This window comes from Anthonomus grandis, chromosome 1 (assembly GCF_022605725.1).
Source record: "Anthonomus grandis grandis chromosome 1, icAntGran1.3, whole genome shotgun sequence".
NCBI classification, from domain to species: Eukaryota; Metazoa; Arthropoda; class Insecta; order Coleoptera; family Curculionidae; genus Anthonomus; species Anthonomus grandis.
The window spans coordinates 29,804,222-29,825,334 of NC_065546.1; the positions used below are offsets into that span (position 1 = coordinate 29,804,222).

The following is a 21,113-nucleotide window of genomic DNA, read 5'->3' on the forward strand; positions in this document are numbered from 1 at the left end:
TTTGTTAAGGTATTATTACTACTATTATCTAATAATATGTTGCCAACACAAAAACACAGTGTTGGAAAAAAATAAAAATATATATGTAATGGTTTTGAAAAACAACTTTTTAATAAAACTTACTTATTTATTTTACTTGTAAGCCCTAATCTAAGTTTATGAGAGTGCACACAGTATATTTTTCATACTGTACAACACTACAATAATAGATACTGTGGTAGGTGGTTTCACTAATTTAAAAGGTTAGAAAATAGATTTATTTTGGAAAATAGTATAACAACTTTATAAACTTTATTTTTCAATATATCTAAAATAGTTTTCAATCAAGCTTCTCCCGACTTGATTTCCACCATTAGGATCATCTTGGATTACGGGTGGAATTTCTAGAACCCTCCTTCATTACCAGCAAAAATCTTTTGATATCTTCTAGGTTGGGAGGTTCTGCCTCATTCTGTTCTTTGCAAATATTATAAACTACTGCTGAGGCAATTATGACTGTCAATATTGTATCCAACTTTAAACGACAACCATATGCTAGCACTGGAAATCTACGTTTCCAAGCTCCAAAGACCCTTTCAATAGTGTTCTTTGTTCGGATGTGAGATTCATTATATAGTTGTTCCTGTCTAGTTGCAGATTCTTGTACCGGGGTTAGCAAATAAGATCTTATATTATAACCCCCATCACCTAAAATAAATGATTATAACTTAACATAAAACCTCTGTAGATCAACTTATCAGAAACAAATAAAAACTAAACTTTTAAGTCATTTTAAACTCTAGATAAAGCAATAAAAATAAAATATAAATTTATTTAAGTTCTTTGCAATGCAAAAATCATCTCTATTTGTATGCCTATCCTAAATATGCACCCTGTTGACAATTAACTATAGTCACATTATAATAAAAATAGCAACACATAGTGTTACCTAATAAAATAGAATTTGCAAATTTGTTTTCTTCAAAATCTTGTTTAATCCTGCTATTATTAAAGATTGTGGCGTCATGTAATCATCCTGACCATCTGGCAATCACATTTAATAATCTAAGATCTGCATCTCCTATAGCTTGAACATTAATTGAAAACAAACTTTTTCGATTTCGAAATATTTCTCCATCAGCTCCTCCTAAAAATTATAATATAAATCTTAATTTATAAAATGGGCTAAGTATAGCTTGTTTTACACTTAAATACATATCAATATTAAGTGAATAATATATTAATTATTACCAGGAAACTGAATTCGAACATGTGTGCAATCAATAGCTCCAATAACTCTGGGAAATCTTGCTTTCTCAAAAAACTTTAGATGGTATTCATTGATTTCATGAGGAAGTTCAGGGATTTTAATAAACCTAGGGTATAATCTAGCTAGAGATCTTCCAACTCGAACAATTATGCGAGACACAGTCGAAACATGTACTCCACCAAAGTCTCCAATACATGAAAGGTGGGTTCCAGTTGCCAGAAATTGTAAGAATATGAGTAGTTGATTGATTGGAGATACGCTATTGTTCCTAAAAGAAGTACTAAAACTTAGGGCACATTTTACTTACTTCACAACATCGAGCGCAAAAGAGTATATACTCATCAAAAATGTTATGTAAATAGTTTTATATATTTATTTTATGTTTTATTTATTGATTGCAGTAGTATATACTTAAGCCATAAGAATCAACGTAAAAATTAATATAAGAATAGTGGTATTTATGCCGGGCTTTACAGTATGTTACTTTACTTACGTATCATAAAGGAACTCTATTTCGCCTTAAATTGAATATAAAATCTGCAAAGCAGTGAGTTTGTTTTTATTAATATCAACAGCGAATTGTGTAAATATTTTAGTTTCAGGTGGTAATATGAACGGCTGAGGATGAATTCACCATCACAAAGCAGCTTTATGAAGAAGTGCATGATGATAATAATCACATACTTGATAGTATATTAAGAGTTTGCTTTCTTGACATACTAAATCTTCAATGTCTTTTGTGCAATAACTGATAAGCCAGTTTGTGAACACGATAGGATTGATGGTTGATTGCTAACATAATGCAGTAACTCAAGGCAGTGCACTTTAATTTTAGTGACTCCAGCTTTTTTTAAATATTTTTATTGCTTATATATTGTAAACTTTCAGGAATATCTTAATTAATATTGTGGAACATTTAACAGTAGGATCATAATAATGGCTATTGATAGGAGTCGATTGAATACCTTCACAAATGATTACTCCAAATGTTTTTCTTTATCATAGTATTTTTGATTTTTATAACAGGTTTTGTTAAAGATATCATGACGAATATCGGATAAGCCAATCATAGTTCAATTTCGACTTTTCGTAGTAATGTCGATTTTTTTTACCGTGTGTTTTCGAGGTATATACTCAGGAACAAAATCTGTACATACTTTTTAAGTTCAGATAACATGTCTTGACAGTCATCATTGTCTTCGATGTAATGCGACGTTTTTTCCGTAGACGAAGACATCATTATATTTTGGTGTCTCCTATGCTTTTCAAATGATATAGGTCTCACGAAAAAGAAACTAGAACTTACTATGATATTTCGCATTTACTGCTACTAAATCCTCTTCATAAGTAATGCGGTTCTAAACTAGCCTATTAAATGAATCATAACGTTATTGAACTGTAGCAAGTACTGCCGATTTAAATGGCAATACCGGGTGCAGGTAAAATGAAAACACGATTTTGAGACACAAACACAAAACAACTAAGTATGACAAAAATGAAGTATTGAGACGAGACAAAAGTGTCCGCACAATAGCAACAACAAAAGTGCAACAAACTTTATTATAGCCTCAGTCAGTTCAGTTGATGCAAAAATCTAACACAATGTGGCGCATTCATCATAAAGAAGATTCATTGATAGCAGCTAATTGTATCTTTCTGTCTTCTACATCCAATGTTAAAAAAATAAAACGCAAACGTTTTTGGATAAGGCCAAGTTTAAAAAAAAAACGAGATAGTTATTCTATAGATGAATTTTTGTATGATTTGCATGCGAAGACTATATCGGACTAAGAGCCGTTATTAAAAATATTTTTCAGAAGTTGACTTTAACTTGAACCATCGAGTAACCCTTAGCAATAAAATGTTAGTTTTTGAAAGTGGTAGACAATGATAATGTAGAAACAGGTAGTCGCACTGACATTGCTTTTGTTTTCGTACAACACGACGTTCCGGTCGGTAAGTCTCTCTGACCGTTATCAAGTTTAAACTAAAGCAATTTCCTATTCTGCAGGCAGTCATATGATTGATGGGATCAATGAGACGTGAATTCTGACGATGCGTGAAGAGAGCGTCTGCTGGAAGAGGTCTCCATATGTTGGGAACATCTACACTGGGTTGGCTGAAGACGCCCTGGTTTTGCGTTATGTAGGCAGCTTCCAGAAATTTCCTTTTTCGCCAGTGTGATTTCTTCCTTAGGATTTTTGTTTCAGACCAGTGAATGTTATGGCCGTTTCCGAAGCATGTTCAGCAATGCCTGATCTGGCTATTTCTCCAAGTGGTCGTCCATTTGCAATGTTCCTTGGTCCTAATTGCCAAAAGTCTTTTGGTTTCGCCAACATATGAGTCCCCACAATCACAAGGGATCTAGTAGATGCAGTTTTTGTTGTCTGCTATAGATTCTGGCTTTGTTTTGGAAACAGAACTTCTTACTGTTGGCCAGATCTAAAGGCGGTTTTTAGATTAAACTTCTTAGCAATTCGTCGGATTTTCTCGAATGTACCTTTTATATAGGAGATTGCGAGAAGCTCAGTTGATTCATCCTCTTGCTTGGCTCTGGTTTCCTTCGCCATCGACCTCTGGATATTTTTATGGATACGTTTTTTGGGATAGCCATTCTGCTGCAGATCTTTAGTAAGAAGTGCTACTTCCGCCTTGAAGTCTGCGTCGTTATTGCAGATGGTTACAGCTCGGTTGTACAGAGACCTGATGATTCTAACTTTAACAATAATAATAATAATAATAATAATGATAATAATAATAATAATAATATTAATAATAATAATAATAATAATAATAATAATAATAATAATAATAATAATAATAATAATAATAATAATAATAATAAATGTGTTTATTAGGACAAAATATGCATTTTCACAAATTTGCTTAAGATAATGTATCTAAAATTAAAGAAAAAATGTAATAGTCCTAAAAGCCTTTTCGGACGCCCTATAGCAAAAGAGTTAAGGGTACTGCTTAAGCCGAAAACTAAGTATTAAACTAATTTTCAAATTGTAGGCCCTTACTTTTTATTTTAAATTAACTTAATCATTAATTATTAATTTTAAAATACTAAAGTGTCTAGAATTCCAGAATACCACAAATCATTCCAATAGGAAAATATGTAAGTATACTGATTGGTATCACAATTTATAATTAATTACAAACCCTCAAAACTGGGCAACAGTACATATGACATTTTTAATTAATGTAAAATAATTAGGAAAAAGAAAGAAATAAAAACTAAAGTAAAAGTTAAAAAGTAGTAAGACTGAGTCCCCTGGTATGAGACAGGCCAAAGCGCACATAGGTGGGCCCTCTGCCTGTCTCACCAAAAATATACTACGTCTAAAAAGACGCGAAATTCGACTAGTGACAGGTCTTTTAACCGGTCACTGGCACTTAAGAAGCCATCTCCATACTATCGGTATTGCGGACAACCCGGAATGCCGATGGTGCCGTGAGGAGGATGAAACCGTTGACCATGTAGTCGGGGAGTGCCCAGCACTCACGCGCGCCAGGTTCAAATACTTGGGTAACACTTTCAGTGTACCGAGCGACTTTAAGTCCTTAAGACCAGAGAGCCTTATAGGTTTCTCTAAGGCCGTTGGGCTTTGGTAACCCCCAGTGGGGCATGACGGGTCCTATATGCACAACTGCCTTGGCAGCCCACTGTTTTGTCAATTCAATTCAATTCAAAGTTAAGAAGTAAAACAAATATGTGAAAAATGACATGAGAGTAAGTACTATATCAACGGCCAATATCATTTGAAATCATATATATCGCTATAAGCAAAGAAGTCAAGCTCATCTACCAACTTTAGCTAATCGCCCATTTGTTCACGGATTAAAAGTTGTTAAAAGTTTCTTTTAAAAGTAACTAGGGAAGAACCAAGTAACGTTTGCGGGAATAAATTTATAGCTTTGGCAGCAGTATGTGAAAAAGATCTTTTAAAGATTTCTTTACGATGCCTAGGAATAGAAACTCTATGATTGTAATGCAGAGGACGACCGGGCACATCTACCCTAAATTCAAGCTTCTTAAATAAATAATCAGGTGTTTAAGTTTTAAGAATTTTAAAACATAAAACATTTGTGTGCAGCTTTCTACGATTGTACATATTTAGCCACTTTGCTCTGCGTAAAAAAGGTGTTATATGTTCATGCCTACGGATTCCATAAGTTAGACGTAAACATGAATTTTGAACTTTTTGAATACGTCCAAGTAAAGCTTTAATAAACCCTTATTAGCTCTTTATAAAAGACATTAAGTAGCAAAAAAATAAAAATTTTAATATAAAAATTCTTTATTAGAAAGCTCTGTCCAGCAAAACAAAAATGGCCTATAAGCTGAAAAATAAAATAAAAAAAGCTCCCATATATAATAGACTTATGCCGGAGCTTAATAACCCCAAAAATGTATATTTCCAAGCGGAAACAATAAACTATTTAATTTTATAACCGAAACCGAATGAATTTTACAGTTTGTAAGTGGACCCTGGGTAATTTTAAAAATTAATTGGCCCCTATTAAACGAACGAGGGCTTATATGCGTGGCTAAAAATATAAAAACGAATGTGTTCATTTAAAAAAAATGTCTGCGCCTTTTAGGTTTTAATGAGTTTATGGACAAATTTAAGAAATAAATGAGCTATTTTTAGCTTAAAAAACGCCCCTTTTACCTTATCATATCAGTGGGAATTAAAATAGTTCCGGCGCGGCGTGTGCCACACACAGGACCAACAGATGGTGTATTAGCTAAGGGTTTCTTGGCTCGAGTGGGTGGCATATTATGATTTATTATACCGCTCCGTATATATCTGCTGTCTACTAAATAGGGTATGGATGGTTTATTATCAATAAAAGTAAAGCATCTAATATTATTTATTAATTTGAAAATGACCAAATTTTTTATTAAGCTTGTTGTATAAGAAGAAAAATCGTGTATTACTATAAAAGTATAAAAATATAAAGACTTAATTTTTTTAATTTTATTTTATTATTATACTTTATCACTCTCTTGAATTTATCATGATTTCCGTAATTAATCACAAAAAAATCTCATTAAATTAAATAATGTTAAGAACACTTTTAACCATAAGAGAAGACACAATTTTTGCCTGATTAATAGAAATTATTGCTTTTGTTAATGCTTGTGTAATTGATCAAGCTTCACTTGTCACTCCCATTATTCCCATTATCACGCTTCCTTGGTAACTAAAAAATATAAAATTATTATCGTTGTACTGAATATAATATTTAAACGTAAATATATAAATATTGTTACCATTTTTTAATTTTATTATAAAATAACACGATGGCAAAAAGAACGCGAATGTTATTTAAGATAAAAGAAAATTATAAAATTGCAATTGTTAGAAACGACTAATCTGATAGGAGCTTATAAGAATTGTAAGGAATGTTCTATTATACGAAAGATTTAACATGAATAAAAAATGGATAACAGAAATGCAAAAGTTATTATGTAGTATAGCGTTTTCCCGTTCACTAGGTGGGAATTAAAAATAGTCAACTAATTTATTTACACATTTCGCTTTGAAAATTAGATCCTCGGCAAGCAACTTCTCTTTTAGCAAACATAAAACATCTCAAACATCCTTATAGGTTGGCATCTGACGCTTCTATGGTAACCAGGTAAAAGATCCTTCTACGAGGGATGTCTTTTAAGTTTTGCATATAGAAACATAGAGGGCGTCACTAATCAAATGTCATTAGTCAAACTTAACCTCAAACTTTACTTTTCTTAAATTCAAAACGTCAGTGCGATACATATAGTTTTACAGCTACAGTGAATTTTTAAAGGTAGCAAATTGCGCATACCATGGAATTAAACAGAGAACATTTTCGGGCCATCATTTTTTACAATTTTCGAGGGCAAATATCTCAACAAGAATGCTGTGCTGAGTTGAGAGACCTCAATTCAATAAATTTTGCATGAAGAATTACGGGTAAGAAAATTAGTTTCCCGCTGGATACCGCATCTGTTAACTGAAGAACAGAAAGAAGCTAGGGTGATGTGGTGTCAAACAACTCTAGACCGCTTTGAGGCAGGAAACTCTAAAAATGTGTACAGCATTGTCAGTGGTGATGAATCATGGATTTACTCATATGAACCTGAAAATAAACGTCAGTCGTCTGTATGGGTATTTCAAGATGAAGAAAAGCCAACAAAACTCATTCGTTCTCGAAGTGTATCCAAAAAGATGGTTGCAACATTTGTCTCAAAAGCAGGTCATGTTGCAACAATTCCTCTGGAGAATCAACGAACTGTTACTGCCGATTGGTACATTACCATTTATTTGCCGAAAGTCATCGCTGAGCTTCGAAACGCGAACCCACAACGACGAATCATCCTCCACCAAGACAATGCAAGTTCGCACACAGCCCGGAAAACTATTGAATTTTTAACTTATCAAAACGTCGAATTATTGGATCATCCTCCGTACAGTCCCGACCTAAGTCCCAACGATTTCTATACTTTTCCAAAAATCAAGAATGAACTGCGTGGTCAGAGGTTTCAGACGCCAGAGGAAGCAGTTAACGCCTTAAAAAATGCAATTTTGACAGTACCCACAAACGAGTGGAATAACAGCTTTGACAACTGATTTGAGCGCATGCAAAAGTGCATTAAATTTCGTGGAGAATACTTTGAAAAACAATAAAGTCGTTAAAAGTTATTTTTTGTTTTATTCCAGCTGCATATGCAAAACTTAAAAGACAACCCTCGTACTAGTCTTTTCATCGGTTATAATCTGTGGTTAGACCAATGCAACTCTTGATTTTTTCCAAATTTTCTACGAAAAAACTGAGCTATTCCTCTAGACATTTGTAAATTCTTAGCCACACAAGCAGCAATCAGGCCTTGCTGCGCTTGACAGGGCACGCCGTACCGACTCTTTCGGCCATTAATCATGATCCATGAATCCACCGAATGTCAAATTGGATATTTCGCAGTTCAGCCCAGTAAAATCAGATCCAGTAAAATCTTCCACTCACATTTATCAGGTTCTTTGTTAGTACAACATTTTTTCTAGCAACTCCAACATTTATGCTAATAAAAAAACGATATGCCCTCTTTTCTGTTTGCCATCGTGGTCAACTATCTTCCGCCGCAAAATAAGAGAGGTCCATTGTACCTAATATGAGTTGACATTGGGAGAATAATTAGCAACTTCTTCCCAAGTTAGCTTCTTCTCCTCCTTTATCCAGGTTAGGACTATCTGGATATTGGGATCTTGTTCTTGTTCTATTACATCATCCCCATTTACCAAGTATAATTGACGATGGCAACTTAACACTTGAGCATCTTTGCCTTCTGCCCACGTACAAGCTCTTCCCTTAATTCGCAGCAAGAACTTTCTTCTATAGAGGTATTTATAGAAGTGCTCTATCACTTTGAGATTGCAAGAAGAGCTAGCAAGTCTCGGCAAGTGATACAGTAATTAGGCTCTGGCTTGGATAGCGTCTTACTAAAATTGGCAATGACTTTTTCTTCTTGGCCATCCTGGATTTGGGATAATATAGCTACTATGCCTACATCGGTAAAGAGTAAAAATTATTTTTCAGGTAGAGGAAAGCTTATGATAGGTACGCTTGTCAGAGCTTCTTTTACGTGGTCAAAGGCTTTCTGACAGTCTTGGAAACATTAGAATTTTTGTTCATCTTTTGTCATCCTGGTCAATGGTTTTGTAATGTTGGCAAATACCTCCATATAGTGTAGGTAGTAAGTGCATAAATCGAAGAAGCTACGCAGCTCATGCTTGTTTTTAGGAACTGGCCAATCTTTGACAATCTAAACCTTTCAAAATAATCATCCATTACTCTCAAAAAGACTTAAGTATATGACCAAAGGAGGGAAAAAAGTAAACTCAATGTACAAGTCTCATAAATCAGCATCTATTAAAGTTTACGCGTTTCTTAGAGTCAATAACGATACACGATGGTGTAAACTTATTTTATTTTATATATCTTTTTATTTATGTTAGTGTGAGTCAGTGTGTGGTTTTTGTATTTCGATAGGTCTGATGATGCCCTAATGCGGCGAAACGCGTAACCTTTAATAGACGCTGATTTATGAGACTTGGACTTTGAGTTTACTTTTTTCCCTCCTTTGGTCAATCTAAACCTTTGCCTTATCAAGAGTTTTTCGAAACAGATCACATTTCTTTAAGCTCAACTTTAATCTAAAACCTCATAGGCATTTAAACATTTCTTCTAGATTTTTGTGGTCATGTGGTCTCAAACGATTTTCCTACCACAATAATATCATAAAAGTAAACAAGGCAAGTCTTTCAGGACAGTCCTTCCAAAATCATTTCCATTGGCTGTTCAAACGTGGCATTACACAGTCCAAATGGTATCACGTTAAACTTTCATAATCCAGAACCCACTGTAAAATGCATTTCTTTGATCCAACAGATGCATTTCTTTGATCCATCCAGAGGACAACTCAACTTGCCAGTATCCACTTTTCAAGTCTAACGTGGTAAAGATCTTCGATACTCAGTCGCTCTTCGTAGGCGCCATTTTGAGCCGAATCTTTTCTAGAGATTTTACTATGTCGAGTCTTATAATTGTCTTTGTCGCACCTGTATCCAGCAGCACAGTGCGGAGAATTCCATCCACACATGTTTCAATAAAAATACTGTTGCTATGGTGCTAGAGCAAAAAGACCTGGGCGATATTTACTTTTACTGGGACTTACTGAACACAGGTCGACTATGCGCCTTTGCGATGACCTTCATTAACTTTCCCGATTGGCGATAGTAAAACTAGCGCCTTCTGTTTCTTTCTATATGCCCTTCCTTGACACATTTTCAACATTCCAACTTCCGGTCTCGGCGGCCACGTCCTCCATTATCTTCCTCAATCATTTGCTTAATCGATTCCTCGGAATCTTCCACTATTGGAATTATTTGCCGCAAACGAGTTTGGCTGCTGTTCATATTATTCTTGGCAGCTTCGAATTCAAGGGCTCATGCTAGTGCGTTTTGGTAGATATGCTAGTAGTAAGGCCTGCTTCGTTTCATCACCGCGGAGTTTATTCAGGAATGCTTGGACCAAACGTTCCATAATCCTTTTCTGGACATCTGGGTGTGCCAGTCGAACCAAAGGTGCAATATCGGTATCAAATTTTGACAAATTTTGACAATAATTTTTCAACGTCAATTTTTTGACATGTTCGAAGTGTGACCGACGATGACGCCAAATGACTCACTAGGTAATCGTAAACTTCCTGTTCTTCTAAGGAAATTTTTTGTGAATTAGCAGCATCTCCTCTCAGGATTAATGTAAGGGCAGCGACCTTCTCTGAATTCCTTGGTTTGAGGCGCACGTCACATTCGATTCCGTATTGGCACAAACTTTTCTTTTGTGGTCCATTGCTTAAGGTCTACAGGGCAGCTATACTATCGATGGTATTAACGTGCAATGTTTAGTTTCGGAAATACTAGATCATGTTCTCCTCCAATAAAATAATCCGCTTCTCTAGTGTCTTTTTCCAGAAGTTCTTCTTTTAATTCCATTTCGTTTTCCAACATCTTTTCTTTTAACCTGGCAGAATTCTCTCTTGGATTTTTCCCAAGCTCAGTTTTTAAATTGATGAGTTTGGCGGAGGTTTCTTCTAGTTTGCAAAATTTTCCTTCCATTTTTTATTTGAAACCTGCAACATTTCACCGATATATCCATTGTATAACATTTTAGGTTATGCATTCTTAGTTTAGTTTTAAATAAATACACTTTTATTTTGTAATCCTAACGTTGTTTTTATTTCTTTATAGTGTGGTAATTTATTGATAAATCACTTTAGCTAAATAAGCACAATGAAATTTTTCAAGACTCAATTTTGCTGAAAGGTCTCCAGACCCTCCCCGTTCTCTCCTATATATTTCACTTACCAATCTTTTTCACTTTTTTGCACGTCATTCTCCTTTAATACTGTATTAGATATGCTCGCGCCTGAGAACAAGTTAAAGTAATAAGATGTTTATTCATCTGACTCCGTTGAATAAACATCTTGGATACTACTTAAAAACTGGATTTTGCAAAAGGAAAATTTATTTACGTAGAATTTGCTGGCACGTCGCGATTTGCACATTCTATAGGCCAAATTTTATTAGAAAATAGCTTAGAGTATGCGCTCTCATTTTTCCTAAAAAAAAAAAAGAAAAAAAATGATCAAGAGAACATCGGTTTGATTGACAAAATTAAGCAGTTATGGTGCCATCCGCACCGCTTTTTTTAAAGAGACTAAAATAGAGCACTTCAAACAATTAAGATATTTTTTTAGAAATTCTGTTAGGTTTGTTGTTCATATTTTTTATATTTTCTGACAGTTTGATTGGTCATCTCCATCATATTCCCGTATAGTATTTACCTTAAAAAGTCAAAAAAAGTAATTAAGCTTAACTATCTAGTAGAATACATACATTAAAAAAAAATATATGTATTTTTGGTAATGACCCAGATATGCATACTGGCCTAATCTGGCGGATTATCTATTGCAAGCAAACATTGTGTCACAAAATTTGATTTTTTTATTTGGCGTTTTACTATTATACAACCGTCTGGATAATCTGGAAATGAAATGAAATGAAATGAAAAAAAATAAAACAGAAAGCCTCATCCGTATTACATGTAATCCCCATTCTATTCGGGTATCTCAAATTGATTTATTTACTTTTCTTTCTTTATATCGGGCGCGTTCCAATGAATTCTTTGTTCATGTGGCGATGTTATTTTGTGATGCATGTGCCAGCGGGATGAATAATGAACGATGGTAATTTTAGTATGACTTCTCTCCATATGCGCACGCCTTCTCAACAATAAACGAAAATAGTCCGTGAAACATTTGATTTAATAGGGTTACTTCCGTAAATTGAGGCTACTTGCCAACTACAGGATAACTTACACACCACGTATTTTTATTTATTTTTTATTGTAGGTTATATTTTTTTATCATCTTTCTTTTGTTACAGGTAAATTAAGAATTAAAATGGTTGGTAATTAGAATAAATCCGGGTGTCAGAAATAACTGGAATTACTCAAAGAACGCCTTGTGCCAACCGCTACCGCTTACGTCTACAAGAAGTAAATGCAGGTATGTCTTGAAAATTTTAATCTGAAACTTTCAAAGTAGAACGGACTACGATATGTAGAAGACTTCTTGGTGCTCACTTAATTAGTTGGTCGTCCAAGGATCTTAAGTAATCAAGGAGAGGTTCTTCATAGACTAGAGAAAGAGGATGTTATAGGAAATTGGCGATTTAATCTCACAAATCTCACTATTTTCCTTATTCAATGTATTTAAAAGAAGAACTTGTATAAGAAAATAGTATGATGTAAGGGTATAATAATAATTATAGATCTTTTAAAGTAGGACCTATAAAGAAAGTTAAAACAAGTTAAAACAATTTACAAGTCCAAGAGAGAACCGCAAAAATAAAGTTGCCAAAGTGCCCGAAGAATACAATACTCTCTTATCTGAAAACGCTCAAAAGAAAACCTCAAAACAATGCTGATAGCTACAGTCGGTGTTAGTTCTGCTTTACTTCCTCTATACAAACCCTTACCAAATAATTACATTTATGAAATCCTTATTGGAGCCCAAATTTATTTTTAATTGATGCTGTTTTGAATTGTTTTATATGTTATGTGATGACTGTAATTCACTTAAGTTAATATTAAGAAATTCTATGCTTTTTAGTTTAAGACCAGAGTTAAAAGAAGTTAAATAATCAGACACCAATGCAGAGAAAAAGAACCAATCAAACTAACCCCATAAGCTTAAATAAAATAATATCAGCTTTAATCCCTGTTATAAAAATAATAAAATGAAATAACGGTGGAGTTAAGTTAGTGTTGTTTGATGACAAAACTTATAAATTATAGGAGAAAGAATAAACTAGTCTGACTAGTTAAAATCTTTAAGTAAAATAAAGAGAAAAATATCCAGAGCCAGAGAACCAATCTACCAGGCTGTTAAGTTATAAAAATACTTTTAAAGAGAGAGCTTGTCAAAATTAAATACTGAAAATTTACAGTAATGTAACGGTATATCCCGCCACGGACAGTGTCCCTGCTTAAAAAAAAAACTAAAAAAATACCCATAAAGCCTCTTCAAAATATGTCATATAAACCCCTAAATATTTCCTATTATTATATGCATATTTAGGAAAATATTAAAAATAATCTTAGGATGACTGGAATGTATACAGGGTGTTTCAGAACTATGAGATCAAACTTCTAGGGGTTGTTCAGTGCAACAGCAGAATCCATTTGAGTATAGGAACCCATGTCCGGAAATGTGTCTCTACGCCACTACGGCCCTAAGACGCGTTTTAGTTTAGAAAAAATATTAATTACCCAAATAGGATCTGATGCATTTATTTTTTGTATATAATACCATCACAACAATTGTTCAAAATGTCTTCCTCCAACCTCAATACACCGATTTAAACGCCGCACATAATTTCGGCGGACTACACTAAAAATTTGATCCTCGTTTTGAATGATTTCAAACGCTGCTCTGTTATTCATCCAATTAAGTCTAGCTCTGATTCTACAATGCCTGCCCATACGTTGACAGACCAACGATTCTGATGTTTTCTTGGAAAAATTGCATAAGGATTTTCTTCGTCCCAAACATGGCTATTCCTACTACCTATTAAAAATACCGTCTCTTGTAATAGAGGCTTCATCGGTCCACAAAACATATCGTAAAAAATTTGGTTGTACAATGATGTGATCCAGAAGCCATCGACAAAATTGAACTCTAGGATGATAATCGGCTGCAGTCATACCTTGAACTTTCTGGAAGTGGTAAGGATGGAGTTGTTGCTCGTGTAGTACCCGCCAGACAGAAGCGTTACTCGTATTCATATTCTTAGCGACGTCACGTGTGCTATTTGAAGGTTCATCGGCAACTCGCTGAAGCACCTCTTCTTCAAATTCGACCGTTCTTACGGTTCGAGCAACACCAGTATCATGCATCTTGGTCTTAAACATCCCTGTCTTAGCGAGCCGCCGATGAACCGCAATAAACTTTTTGTATCCAGGATGCTGTCGTTCGGGATAACGTTCATGAAACAACCGCGATGCTGCTCGTGCATTACAGTTTGTTGCTCCGTATGCCAAATGCATATCCGCCAATTCTTGATTGGTAAAGTTTTCCATTAGCAATAAATGTTTAAAAATGGTAAGCTAGAAAATTTTTAAACATGACCTTGAGAATTGACATTGATAAGCGTTGATTTTAAATAATTGTTGTTATGGTATCATGTACAAAAGGTAAAAATAAATTCAGCAGATCCTATTTAGGTAATTAATGTTTTTTATAAATTTTAACGCGTCTTAGGGCCGTAGTGGCGTAGTGACGCATTTCCGGACATGAGTTCCTATACTCAAATGGATTCTTCTATAGCACTGAACAAGTGAACAACCCCCAGAAGTTTGATCCCATAGTTCTGAAACACCCTGTATACCAATGCAACACTCAAGCATATACTCGTAGTACTATGTAGCCAGCCGCGTTTTATCTTACAGGAGTTACTTGTTACAAATAGTCATAGTATACCAGGTGATACAAATCAATAAATTCATAAATGCAAATAATCAATATGTAGGTAAATATAAATAATACTAAAAGGTTTTCAATGATAAGATATCGAAACAGTGTGAGATTAAACTCTATGAGGTGTGGAACCGCTAGACATTAGTGGTATAAAACACTTGGAAAAAAAGGAAATAAATACAATTTTAAATATTACGCCACAAAGCTCGTTAAATATATATTTTTCAAGTTGTAAAAAAACATGTATTCATATCAAGGTACTAAGTTTCACCCTATATTAGAGAGTTTTTCTCAAAAACCACGTTGCCATTTAGTAATGCCATAATTTTTGCTGATATAATATGGGCACGTGAAAAGTTTTTAGGGTTTCAAATCGCCTTTAAAAAGTCAGTAAAATCAAATACTTAAGAACTAGAATTAAGCTCCAATTGATGTTACTTTATCCTCATTTAGTCAGATAAAGCCCCTATACGGGACCATTCGAACAGAAAACTGTTTGACTAATGCACTTATTCACTGCATAGTTCTGGCACTAAAAGAGAAGATTTAGAGGTGCAACCAATATTTATAGCTTCACACCAAAAGACGAAGTACCAAACAAATTACACTATACTTTTTCTAAATAGCAACAAAATTGTTTATAAAGAAACTATAAACTTAAAATTAACTTTTACCAGGTTCTTCTTCTTCCTCAATTACAATGGACTCGCGTCGTATTTCAACGGCCGCCCAATCTTGTTGTTTATTATGAATGATTAATCGTATAGGACCTACAGTTTTAACGTGGGTTTCGAACCACGAGTGTTTTGTTTTTGTAAGACAAACACAAACAGCCATGGCCATGCCAGGATTCGAACCTGAGACCACACTATCGCATCGTGAACACTTTGCCCACGGTGCGGCGTATTTGGAATCTATACCCCTATACAACGTTTGTGGCGTCAGTGGCTGTACTGACGTCGGGTATATTTTCAAATAGATAAATCAAAAATAAATATTTATAAAATATACCTCTTCCTAGCATGTGTGACGTCACTAGCCGAGTTGGCACCGGGTATAGTTTTAAATGCAGGATTGCCAGCCGTATTTATTTAAAGCATACTCGATTACAGCGCAACGGCAAGATTTGGTCAGTTTTGTTTGGGCAATTTTTGCCAATGTCTGATGCAATATTCTTTGTTTACATTCTATGAGTTGCTACCGCGTGCTAGTTAGTAACGGTTTTTTTGTGACGGTGTGAGTTTATTTAAACTGAAAATGGTGGTCTTATTGAGAAATTAGATTTTAGATCGGAGGAGAACTTTTCTGTGCAATTAAGACTGAAGGCAGAGTCAAATAAAACACAAGAACAACTCGCTTGTTTCATCGATGAGTTTGCTAAAGCATTTTCTAATTTCACGAAAACTAACTGGATAGTTCGAAAGACATTTCCTTCTTTAAAGCGTCTTATGTTCCGGAAAATGTATACATGCCAACATTAATCGTTTAATAAAAAAAATGCTAAGTGCAAAACCCCTCCTGGACAAGACTGTAAGGCTAAAATAGACTTTGTAATTAAAAAAAATTAACAAGGACACTTAACTATTCGCAACGACAAACTGTTGTTGAATGGTTATAACGTGTTAGTGACTATAGTTTTTGAAAATTTTCATCATGTTTATGTGGCAGAGGCTTTAAGTTTATTGAAATGCAGTCAGGAAACAGAAAAAACTTTAAAGAAATATTTTGACAGTGGAATGACACCTTGCGCATCTAAAAACTACAATGAATTAAACGTATTGGACTTGTTTGAAGGTACTGGTGTAAATGGATTGGAGATGTTATCGAATTCTCAAATAAATTCCTCTGAAAATCATGTGTACTATATGTATAACAAATAGCGTTTCGAAAAGTATGTTGATCGTAATGAATGCAATCTCCTCGAAATTATAGAAGGGAAAATTAACGATTTAAAGACCAAAGGCTACTTGATATTTCTAAAACAGAATCCCAGGATTATCGTTATAGTTACTCCTATAATTAAACAAGTATATTTTACATCTCATAGAACTGGTCTTCCATTAGCTTGTGCGATACATACCGAGCAAAATGAGTTCAACTACACGCTAGTTTTTGCTGCTATTAAAGAAGCGATAGAAAATAACGAGATGAATAAACAATTCGATCCTGATATTAGTATGGCGGACGATTCTACGGCAGAACGGAATGCTTTAAAAACAATTTTTCCAAATTCTCGATTACTATTATGTGCATTCCATGTTTGCCAAGCATTTTAGCGTTGGCTTTATGTTACAGATCATAAAGTTGACATAATGAAAAGACAGTCAATTATGATTCGATTTCGTAATATCCTTTTTACAACTCATATAGAGGAAGCAACCAAATTGTATGATAATTTAACAGGTGACGAGTATGTTAAGAAAATGCCAGCTCTGCTAAGTCAATTAAACAATTTATGGAGTCGGCGGGTTGAATGGTGCGTCGCTTATAGACAGGACTTACTAATTCGGGGAAATAACACTAACAATATAACAAAAGCTTCTATACGCATTCTCAAAAACATTATACTCCAGCGCTGTAAAGCATTTAATGTCTGCGCATTAGTAAATGTCATAACTTCTATTTTTGAAAATTATTTCCAACGGCTCATCATCTCTTATGCAAACATGAAAAAGACAAAGGATCCATATATGTAATGCTTGTAAATACTGCAAAAAATATTAAAAATATTGCTAGGGTTAACGATTATGAGTATAGTGTGGAATCGGCGACAATTCCAAATACTTTTTATACTATTCGAACAGATGCAGGTGTTTGCGATTGTGAGGCTGGAAAATGTGGCAAATTCTGCAAGCACCTATGTAGTATTGAGCAAAAATTTGGTCTTATATTCCCAAATTCCCCTCGGCTATCGGTTAATGACAGAATATTACTGGCAAGAAATGTGACGGGAGATGACATAAATAAAAATTTCTACATGAATATGACCCTAAATGAACCACCAAATGATCATTTAGACATTACTCTTGTGCCCTTTATCTCCTACCCAAGAGGCAATGCAGTATGAGAGCAATTCTGCATCTTGCATAGCACAAGTTGCTGTAGAATTTCCACAACAATATAGGAATGTACTTACAGAGTTTAAAACAGAAATAGACCATTTCGCACAGTTGTTTGAACCAAAGTCAACTATCCACAATCTAAAAGCCCTAACAAAATTTACAAATATGATAAAAAAAAATAATACTTCAGAGCAAGGACAACAATTTATTGTCCAACAGATGATACCAAAACGTATACCAAGGAAAATTAAAGTTCAAAGCACAGCACTGAGTCGACGAAAAGATAGAGGAATAAGAAAGACTAAGTCCAGAATTCAAGCTGGACGGCCTTCCAATGCAGAACGAACCAGCACGAGTCGAAAAAGAAAGCATGACTTAGGAAAGAACATTAAAATAAATGTCCAAAACGCTCGCTAAATTAATTAAATTTAAGATTTTTTGTCGTTTTTTTTTATGCCTTCTTTCATAAAAGCTTTTTATATTATTTCTTGTTTTATTTAAGTTGAGTCTAAAGTCTATAAAAACTAAATTTCCCACTTTTCCATTCTCTGTTTGCCCCAAAATAATTCTCTGTACTAACTATAACTATAATTCCCTGTTTGGGTATACATTCTAGTACTGCAAAACACAATTTCCCATACTAAACCATACCTTATAAAAAATGTTGTATTAGGGTATACATTAATAATGCCCTAACGCTCTATGTGCATATTTATTATATACCTTAACCTAACACCACAGTGCGTTGTGTACGGGTATAGATTCAAAATACGCAATGGTGCTACCGGGGTCGGCTTTTATCAGGTTGGTAATTAAAAATTTCACAATTAATACTACTCCTGGCTTGTCACTAATCACAACTGTCAATAAACGGCATGTCCAAAGCATGGTGGTTATGTCAAAACAAGGAAATATGTAGTACAATATTCAGAATGTGACACCAGAAGAAGAAAACTGTAACAAGGAACAGATAAGAACTGGATTCCATCTTAACTATCTCGGTTACTCGAGAGGGCGTTACTAGTAGTAATTTGTAATTTGTATTGAATCTTTACATTTTAAAATCTAGTAGTATGCAATTATTTTTATAAGAAATATAACGTTTAGTTTTTTAAAAGCAATTTTAAAACGTAAGAGGGTAATGGGGCTTTCTTAGCTATACATTTATCTTAGAATATTTAAAGGCTACAAACATATTTATCGATTCTCTGTTGTCAAAATTACACGCGTTTTAAAAAGAGGAAATTTTGAGCTATATATCAAGACATATAATAATGTTAATTTAACTTATTGAAGTTAGATTTTGGATTAAAAATAAAACGTAGAAATAGATATATGTTATTCTAAGCGGAAAAATTAAACCTTCAAAGGAAAAATTATTAATCCTATAACAGCTTCTAAAAAATTTAAAATGGCAACACCGCAGGCATACTACATTCGGCATTTGTAAAGTTCTGTGTATTTTTTTTTTGGTTTTTGGTTGAAAAAAGGCGCATTTGAGGATTTTTGTGAACTGTTACAATAATGAAAAAACATGTAAATATTTTTTTTTTACTATCAATTTACTACTAAATTATTTAATTTCTATAAAAAAGAGTTTTTGTTGGATAACCTTACTATTACCTTTTATTGGAGTACCTTAACTCTAATGAAGTACGTTAAAAAAACGCATAAAGAGTTCATAAACGGTAATATTGCTTAGAATTTAGAGCATAATCCAATAATAATAAATATTTATTATATAGATATCTTTTGACAACGTCACTGGTAAAGATTAGTTGTTTCCATAGAATCAACAATGCGATCGAACGGCGTTGTGATGTTGCCTTTTTCTCTAAAATACGTTATCTATGTTCATGAAACGTTGAATCTTGACTTCTTTATAGAGTATCTTATCATATTGTATGAAAAAAATGCTTCATATTTTATTCAAAAGGAATCGTATTGTTTATGCCTATCAAAATAACTGACAAATTTTTATGATATTCTAAAGTGTGTTGTTTTACCATTTCTACATAAGCATTTGACATCATTGCATCAGAGATGTTGCAAGCAAACAAATTGCCCATAGTTCCACGGTAATGCTGATTTTAGCCTTTTAATGTTCTAAGACATTTGTTTATAAATTTCATTACTGATTCTCGTTTATACTGATATATTGCTTATTTCTTATCACCCCCTTGATTTTCTCTTGTCGGCCTAGATGTTAGTGCTAAAAAATTTTTCTGTTACAGTATTGATCCTTCTTGTTATTCACCTAAATGCCTTTTTACATAAAGGAACTAATCTTTTTTGTTGACTAATAACGAAAAAGTTTGTTTGGAAAACCTTTTCTTTGTGTTTTAATGGCTTTGGTCTTCTTCTTTTTATCGGAACTATTTTACACTACTTCAAACAAAATTTCTTCTTTTATGTGGTAAAACCTTCCATGAAATTTGTTGTTTCCATCATTGTATGTAAACGGCACCGAAATGCACCAGTCTTATGGCCACATGTTGAGTAAATCGGAATGAAGTGTGTACCAAGGGTACACAAAAAGCCAATATGCAATAGAATCTTCATCAAAGATGTTTATAGTCAGTTTATAATGCCACACAGAAATGTCAAAATAAAGCCGCATTCACAATTACTCGAGATAAACTGTTGCTAAACCAACGGAATATAACACTCCGATAAATGAAATAGAATACAAAGTAAATTAAGTTACAGGCAACCAACACCTACATTGTAAGAAATATAAAGCAATAAAATAATGAAGTTAAATGACCTAATACTTTATATCTATTATCGAGAATTAAAATAATTAACAACCAAAATAATTAAACCAAAATTGACACGTGATAGATAAAACTATTTTTTTTTTGGAATCATGGTCTGCGAATTTTTATACTATTCATAGGTCGCCCTTAATAAGTCAGTACGATATATTTGTTTCAACGTTACAAAATTATATTACACAGTACATACTACATTGCGAAATGTGCTGAAAAGGTGTGTATTCCACTCGGTTGCGCAGCAAAGACAAAGAGCTACAGAGCATAACAAGCAAATATCGCCGCATTAACAGGACAGATATCAACTGGTTCCCTCTCTCTCTCCCACTTTATTCCCCGTGGGGTAACATCAACATATATGTCACGTAATATTAAATGAACGAAAGGACGAATATAGTGGGCTTTTTCAAAAGATTTTATTATTAGAAATGTCATCT

At 33.8% G+C, this 21,113-nt stretch overlaps 1 protein-coding gene and 1 long non-coding RNA gene across 3 annotated transcripts in view; one reads left to right on the plus strand and one right to left on the minus strand.

The window, feature by feature from the left end:
* Positions 1-21,113, plus strand: part of LOC126733456 (opioid-binding protein/cell adhesion molecule-like) — a 562,254-nt gene that overhangs the window by 72,521 nt on the left and 468,620 nt on the right. The gene's annotated exons all lie outside the window — the stretch shown is intronic.
* Positions 256-21,113, minus strand: part of LOC126733471 (uncharacterized) — a 162,496-nt gene continuing 141,638 nt past the window's right edge. The window contains exons 1-4 of one of the 2 annotated variants that reach the window (XR_007659726.1): positions 15,515-15,607; positions 1,231-1,517; positions 929-1,126; positions 256-687 (exon numbers count right to left, since the gene is read on the minus strand). This is a non-coding gene — a long non-coding RNA (uncharacterized LOC126733471). Of the gene's footprint in view, positions 688-928; positions 1,127-1,230; positions 1,518-15,514; positions 15,608-21,113 lie in introns of those variants that run through there. The other variant, XR_007659720.1, reaches the window with a different exon arrangement.